The sequence below is a fragment of the Pristis pectinata genome, chromosome 7 (genome assembly GCF_009764475.1).
Source record: "Pristis pectinata isolate sPriPec2 chromosome 7, sPriPec2.1.pri, whole genome shotgun sequence".
Lineage (NCBI taxonomy): Eukaryota > Metazoa > Chordata > Chondrichthyes > Rhinopristiformes > Pristidae > Pristis > Pristis pectinata.
Genome location: NC_067411.1, coordinates 38,322,931 through 38,331,794, shown reverse-complemented (window position 1 = coordinate 38,331,794; position 8,864 = coordinate 38,322,931).

Below are 8,864 nucleotides of genomic sequence, written 5' to 3'. Positions count from 1 at the left end.
CTAATGGCTGTCGTCTCAACCCAACTCTATAATGCAACAGCAAGATGCTGCTTTTCCACCTCATGCCATGTCTTTCCTAATTCACAGAGGACATCATTCAAGAGTGAGTAAATGGGTCTTTTTCAGGCTGGAAGGATGTAACTGGTGGAATCCCCAAGGATCAGTTCTTAGCCCTCAATTATATATCATTTATATTGATTACCTGGAGGAGGGGCAGTGAATAAGGTAACCAAGTTTGCCAATGACATGAAAATAGGTGGGAGTGCATATTGCGATGAGGATATTTGAATTCTGCAACAGGATATAAATGGGTTGAATGAGCGAGTGAAAGCTTGACAATACAGTATATTTTTTTAAAATCAAAAACTCTGAGAAATGGGCATGAGCTGATAATCTTCCTTGTCCATTTGTGCTCCATACATAAACAGGGCAGATGCTGTAATCCCCTTTCGAATCTGCTTAAAGTACAACCTAATATGGATATGTTGTGCATAAGTTTATAACTCAATATTATAGCCTTTGTGATGTTTTGGGATGACATTTATAAACCAGGCTCTGCTTATTCAGCACAGCTAATGAGACAATTAAAAAAAATAATTTGTTCAATGTAATGGTTCACAGTATTTGCTTCCAATAAATGAATGTAATTTTACTGCAGGTTTCCTGATGCCATACATTCCTTAATCAATGAGATGTTTAATTACTGGCAAATTTGTATGTGTTTATAAGGTCTGGGAGACTGATCTATCATGGGCTATCAGAACTGAAACTTGTTAGGTTTTATGTGGTGTAACAGAATATAAAACCTCTACAGCCAACTGTGCTTGGATGAGGAAAATTTGCACTTGTCAAATAGCTTGGCAAATGTAAGCTTTTCAGCTTCTGAGAAACATGCTTAGTAGTGAAATCTTGGCTGGCTGTCCACGGTTTCTGTTGAACACATTGTCATAAAGCAAAGGCTTGGTATTATGACAGAGTTAAATAAAGAGCTCTTTTAAAGAACTAAGAGATATGAGTCAAATGACCAAAAGATTCCATAATTGTAAACGGCATTTTACCTCATGTAGATTCAGCCTCTGAGTTCTGCTTTGATGTTAACCAACTAAAAGCCAATTATCACATCACGTCAAGCCAACTTTATGAGCCAGTAAGGTGATTGTTATAGTCAACCCAGAGTATAATCTACAGGATGGAAAAGGAGTGGGTTTGACCTATTTGATCTCCAGTAGGGAAGAGTGTTCAATATTTAAAAGGAGAAAGTTGCTCTTTATTGTCAGAGTAAGCATTGCAGTCTTCTAAGGCAAATGCATACCTCAGCATGCATAGATGAAGTCTTCCTCTCCCACCAGAAGGCGGCACAAGAACGTAAGATGTATAACAAGATTGCAGATGCATTGGGTGGCTCAGCCGACAGATCATTGCTGTGGAGAAGAGCGAGAAGAAATGTAATATGCAAAATTATTAAACTTTCAATAATCAAAACAGGTTTTGAACAAATGTCATTTCTTCAAACTGTTGGCTGTAATTATGTTGCTCTCGTCTTCCTGTTTGTCACTGCTATTCCTGGTACAAGCAAGTCTGAAGAGTTGGAAATATTGGAATATCCTGAAAGGGAAAAGTGTCAGGCCTACTCCCATGGACACCGCCCAGCCTCCACCCAGTTAATAGGATTCACGTGCTGCTCGTTCCAGACTCATCACCTGCAGCCTATTTAACCCCAGTTCTCATCCACCGTCCTCGTTCACTCATCAAACCAGCCAGTCCCAACCAGTTTCTCCTAGCTTTACTCTCCCTGCCTAAGGTCACCTTGTTGCCTGAGGTGTTTAGTTTTTGTTCTCTCCTGTTTTGGGGCCCATTGTGGCTTGTTATTTTGTGGTCTATTATTAAAGTCATCGTTCACTGCTGAATTGTCTCCGCTGCTCTGCTTTTGGGTCAAGCCTCCTCTACAGTTGTGACAAAAATTGCTTTATGCTAATAAAGATTTCATGTAAGTAGCTAGACTGCCAATTTTCATGCAGTAAGGTCACATACCTAGCAAAGAAATAAATGACCAGATAAACTTTTTCATTTTGTTGTTGGTTAAGGAATGAACATCGGTCCCAAGATACTGAGTTGAATTCCTAGATTCTCTTCAAAATGACAGACAAGGGATCTTTTACATCATCTAGAGAGATACCTACATATCCCTGTCACTTGGATTTTGTGCTCCTCTCTAGACCTGTAATTAAGACATACAATTTGATTTTAATACTGGTTGGAAAGTAAATAATTGTTATGGATATAGGGGAAATTAAGGTGACCCAAAGCTGGTTAAAGACTTACCTCAGTGGCTTAGAGAAGTAGGGTTGTGTTCCTCCAAGTTTCACAAGGAACATTTAAACCTCACACCCTCCTGCCTATGCCAACTACGCGCATTCCCTTCACTGGGATCCTCCTGAAGCATCTTTTCCATGAATCAATTCATTTTAATGATGGTATTGCCTTTTAGTGACGTCCACCAGCTCCCTTCCTGCACAGCTGCCCCAACTTACCTCCCCCTCTACCACTCCCTGTCTGGCATACAACTGTTATTGCTCATCTACCAGGAGGCAGCAACATCAGAGAGATAGAGGAGCACCAGTGGAAAACCAAGTCAATGCTGACATTTGAGTTTTTAATCATGTAATCATTTAACATATACTAATGTAGAAGAACTATAAAGGCAGCCTGCTGTACCAGTAACACACAATCTGCTGGAACTAAAATATGAAAGCAAGAATGTATTGCTGAAGCTTTATAAGGCATTGGTCAGACCACATATGGAATATTGTGAGCAATTTTGGCCGCTGTATTTAAGAAGGATGTGCTGGCCTCATGGAGGGTCCAGAGCAGATTCACAGGAATGATCCAAGGAATGAAAGGCTTTACATATGAGGAGCGTTTGATATCTCTGGGTCTGTACTCGATGGAGTTCAGAAGGATGAGGGGAGATCTCATTGTAACCTACCAGATACTGAAAGGCCTGGATAGAATGGATATGGAGAGGATATTTCCACTAGTAGGAGAGTCTGGGATCCGAGGGCACAGCCTCAGCATAATGGGATGTCCCTTTAAAACTGAGATGAGGAGGAATTTCTTCATCCAGAGGGTGGTGAATTTGTGGAATAAGTTGCCACAGAGGTGGTGAAGTCATTGGGTGTATTTAAGGCAAAGATTGGATAGGTTCTTGATTGGTAAGGGAATTAAGGGTTATGGGGAGAAGGCAGGAGAATGGGGTCGAAAAAAAAATCAGCCATGATTGAATGGTGAAGCAGACTCGATGGGTCAAATAACCTAATTCTGCTCCTATATTTTATGGTCTTATGCTGGAGGAACTCAGTGGGTTGAGGAACATCTTTTGGAGGAAAGGAATTGTTGAGGTTGCTGAAACCCTGCATCAGGACCATGTACACAAGTACTTAATCCTTGATGTACAAACAGATGTTCCTGAACCTGGTGGTTCATAGCCTTTACCAAGCTAGTTTTGGAAAAGGATATGAACCACCAGGTTCAGGAACAGCTACTTTCTTACAACCATCGGGCATAACCCTAACCCTACCTCAACAATGGAACACGGTGGACCACCTCTTGCACTGCCGTGGATTTGTCTCTGATTGTGTCTTTGTTTGCACTAAGGTCTTGTTTTTCAAGTCTTTTTTCTCTCTCTTCACTGTCTTGCATAATTTATGTATAATTTATATTCTGTGTGTTGTCTGTGCCTACGTGCCTGTGATGCTACTGCAGGCAAGTTTTTCATATTACCTCACTGTACCTCACTGCATTTGTGCACATGATAATAAACTCGACTCGAACTAAAATGAACAAATAAAATACATCTGAAGCAATACGTTTTAAACTTTTCCGTGTGTTTGTTTTCCAGATCCATACGTTCCTATTAAAAGGGAAATTCTCCCTCCGAGGAATGTCAAATGCGTCCAACCTCGGATCTGTGATTTCAGCCCGAACGTCCAACAGCACTGAATCAATTGTGCATCTGTTTTACAATGCAAAGCGGTGAAGTCTTGCAGCCCAGCTGATAAACCACCCCTTGTATCTTTTTACTGACTGCGGTAACAATTAATCCTTGATTAATAATTGCGTCGTCTTCTTATCACTTCCTTCCAGGGCCCGTACAATCCTTATCAGCGAAAGGCAGCTTCCTGGAGTGATCCCCTCACCACTCTGAATGGGAAAATCAAAGAACCAGGCTCACAATAAACTGTCAACTCCAAACGATTGTGTGAACATCTCTCTCACCTTCATCCCACTTACCGTTCCCTTTCAAAGAATTTCACAGCCGCCTTGTACACACTTTCCCCTTAAACCTTCCACAGCTCCCCTCTACTCTGAATGACAGATTTCATTTGAGTCTTCACTAAGGCAACCTTCAGTTAAGATCAACATTTGCCTTCACCCCCTGTCCTTTACAAAGACTGATTGGAGTTGTAACAGTGGTGGATTTGTTTAAGTAGATTTATTGTGTGAACCGCGCCGCTGACTGACTTCGGACTGACTGCTCCCACTGCCTTAACGCTGGGCAAAGTCACCTCGGGAAGTACTGAGGGACGATGCGAGTTGGCCCTTCTTAAAGCATCAGATGACCCTTTAGATAACACTAAACATCCAAAACGTTCATTTTCAAGACTAATCCAGATGAATCAATTAAAGGCGAAACAGGGATTCCTCTCCGCGCCCCCCCCCCCCCCCAACAAATATTAGAGCCCACTAGAGTCCTGGAAGTGTGTCGGATAGAAATGCAGGTGCGGTCTTTTGCTGTACAGAGTGCAATGAATAGTAAGGATCTTTTTTTTATGTAACTCAAACCCATGGGGCAGTTTTTGCAACCCCATGATAATCGCCCTAATCGGATTATGTAAATTCCTACTCCACAAGGTAAAACGCCATAGCAGGCTGTCATTTTCAAACAAAGCACTTAAAGGGAGGGAGAGAATTAATAGTATAAATTAGAAACTAGTAAAGCTTGCGGCAAATGATGAGAATTGCTGGTTTTTTTTTGACCCGAATAAAAGTACAGTTTTTGCCTAACGTTTTGACTTGCGGGTCCTCGCGGCAGTATGTGTTCCACTTGCGTTCTATGAAATGTATGTTAAAACTGAGTTTATAAACTGGCCGTACATCAGTGCAACAGGACATCCCCATCTGCGGATTCTAAAATCAGGAAACGCACAGAACTGTTTCTGAACCGTGATTGAGGTGTTAAGTTCCGGCAGCATCACATGCCAAGGCAGAAACTGTCTGCAGTATTAGCAGTCTTCCCTTACAGACTGAAACAGAGCGGTTGTGATTTCGACATGGTTTAGGCACAGTTCAGGTCGTGCGAATCCACGCGCCAGTACTCCAATACAGTATTGCCTTGGCTTTTAAAGTAATCTTCCCCCAAAAGCATCATTCACCGTCACAGCCAACTGACACTCTTGTAAATTTGTCGAGGATGGAAGGCCAATTTTTTTAAATAAGGAAACAAGATGTCAAGGAGCGGGGAGGGCGCCTGAAGGCTCTTCTTGCCGATGGTCTCCAAGGAGACTGAAATACATTCACTTGTAGCACAAAGTAGTGACACATGTCAAACAAAGGGACAGGCACGCTATAAATGACAGGAGCCCTCCCACCCCACTCTCTCCGTATGACGGCTCTGCACAGGAGCTGGGTATCACAGTTTCTGCAACACTCACGCGGTGCAGGACGCAGCTCCAACTTTTCCAGCCACTGCATCTATTGCAGACACGACACTTCCAGCCAGCACTTCCTACAACAGGTAAGGAGTGATACTGAGCATTTAAAGCATTAGTCTGGGAAATAAATAGAACAAGGCAGCCTACTGCATCACAGGTAGATATAAGCATTTCTCCCCACAGTAACTTGATTTTCACCGTAACACAATCCCGTTTTGAGCGTTTCTTCTTGTTCGAGATACCTACGTATTTTTTGTTTAAATTTAAAATTTTTCCACGGATAATTTATTTTGCATTAATTGAGAGGTGGTGGGAAGAACCGTTTTGGATACCAGAATGTCATCTCATTTAATAATGCCAATATATTGCAATTCTCTGGTGGAGGCAGTAGGATTTTCAATCTCAGTCTGTTTGCGAGTAACATAATTATGTTTAGGAACTCCATGTACTCTATCAGCTATTTTGGCGTAAGGAGAGTGTTCTTGTGTGACGAATTCTTCCCTTTTTAATGTGACTGGCATGTCAGAGCACCTTTTTGCCACAATGCCATGTATTTACTCTCACCATTAATGCGTTACCTACATAATTGAATGAAATATTTTAAAAACATGGGAGCAGCATAACAGTGGCAGTGAAATAACCAGTCGCTGTGGGGAGATATGAAAGGTATGATTAGACAATCTTTTTGATTTAATTTAAAGGCTGAAGAAGCTCCTCTAAATCTGAGGTCAACTTCATCAATAATAGTTTGATGTCCTCTATTCTGTCTGATATCTCTGGGCTTCATGTGCTCCATATATGTCTTAACCAATCTCAAAATATGGCTCAAATCCTGCAAAAGCACCATCACCTGCAAGTTGCTCTTCCCACTCGTGCACCATTCTCAGTTGGAAGTGTATCCCTGTTCCTTCATTGTCATCAGGTCAAAATCCTGGAACTCCCTCTTCAAAGCACTGTGGGAGAACCCTCACCACATGTACTGCAATGGTTCAAGATGGAGATTCATCATTACCTTTTCAAGGGCAACTGAGACCAGGCAATAAATGTTGGCTGTGGTAGCGATGCCTATGTCTCACAAAATAATTTTAAATATCTCTGCTAAAATAAACATATATCACAAGATGATCCTCTCTGGTATTTAATATCATATCAATACTATCTTTTTTTGAAAATTCCATCTTATTACTAATGGATGGAGCACAAATGAATATGAGGAGACCATTTATCCATTCTACCATACAGTTAGACGGCATTGAGTTATTTCTTATCTTTCTACTCAACTAGATTCCAACATCCTTCAGTAATTTGTCTAACAGGAGTGGTTTGACCTATTGAATGAAAACTTGCCGCAGTTGTGGCAACGAGTTGTGAAGGGGCTTTCTGATATCACCCCTGGCCTCATTTTAATGTTTTCCCCCTTTCTCTGGACTCATTGCACCAGAGGAAATGGTTATCTCCGATACAAAATAATCAGTTTAAGCAACTAAATAAGATCACCCTTTAATCTTGTAAACTCAAACCTAGTCCTCATAATTTGACTCCTTCAGCTCTGATATAATAATATTTAATCTGTGACCATGCCCCTCCCTCACTTTCCCACTCTATCTCAAAATGGTGTGCAGGACTGAGGTGGGCTTGGACCAAAGCTTCAAGGGAACGGAGGGCAGATAACTAACCTAGTGGCGTTTATCACATCATGAAAGCCAGCCTCCCCTCCATGGACTCTGTCTACACTTCTCACTGCCTCAATAAAGCAGCAGCCAACATAATCAAAGATGCCACCCACCCTGGACATCCTCTCTTCTTACCCCCCCCCCCCCCATTAGGCAGAAGGTACAAAAGCCTGAAAGCACCTTCCACCAAGCTCAAGGACAGCTTCTATCCCGCTGTTATAAGACTATTGAATGGACCTCTTTTACATCAAGATGAACTCTTCACCTCACAATCTATTGACCTCACAATCTACCTTGTCATGGCCTTGCACCTTATTGTCTGCCTGCGCTGCACTTTCTCTGTAACTGTAACACATTATTCTGCATTCTGTTATTGGTTTTCTCTTCTACTACCTCAATGTGCAAATGTGATGAAATGATCTATATGGATGACATGCAAAACAATGTTTCTTCACTGTACCTTGGTACATATGACAATGATAAACCAATTCACTTCCCTGTGCCCACCCCGCCTCCCCTCTTTTGTCCACCTATCACTGCTCTGCTTTTCCCTCCTATATACTGGGCTTCCCTTTTTCCTATGTTTAGTCCTGAAGAAGGGTCCTAACCCAAAGTGTTGACCGCCTGCTTTTCTCCACGGATGCTGCCTGGCCTGCTGTTCCTCCAGCATCATAGTGGTTTTCATCCAGATTCCAGCATCTGCAGTCTTTTGTTTCTCAACCAATTTACCAATTTATCTTCAAAGTTGTACAGATGTGCATTCTACCATTGATGCTATTCATTGAGCATTGATTTATTTAGCAGGGGAAGGGTTGCAAGGTCAAATAAACGTGGTTTGTGAGTTGGTACCAAGTTTGTAGGTTCAGCTCTCACTTAGTAAGCACGGGCCCGTAAGCCATATTGATGCTTCTAGTCCAGTGCTAAGGGAATTCTGCACAGGGGGAGGTGCCATTTTTAGGCTATGATGTTAAACCAGGGCCCATGTGCCCTCTCAGGTCGATATTAAATATCCCACCCTGGAGAACAGAAAGATCCTCCTCATTATCCTGGGGTAGATTACTATTCCTCACTTAATATCACATGATCCAGTCGTTATTGTGCCTGCTAATTATGGGAGCTTACTTTGTGCAATTTGGGTGCTGTATTTCCTCCATTACAAGAGTGACCCTACTTAAGTGATATCACATTGAAATGCTTTAGTCGGTCTTATCATTGCAGAGCTCCTGGACAGGATGACCAGAAAGGTTTTTAGCAACACCAAGGAGAGATGGAGGCAACAGAACGTGAACAGCGCCTTTGCTGAACTGCGGAAACTCGTCCCGACACACCCTCCAGATAAGAAACTCAGCAAGAATGAAATACTTCGCCTGGCAATGAAGTACATCGATTTTCTGGTCAAGCTGCTAAAGGATCAAGGAATTAGTGAAGAGAGCACAGGGTCAAGCAAAGCCGAATCTTTCCCTGAAACTTGGCAGCAGGG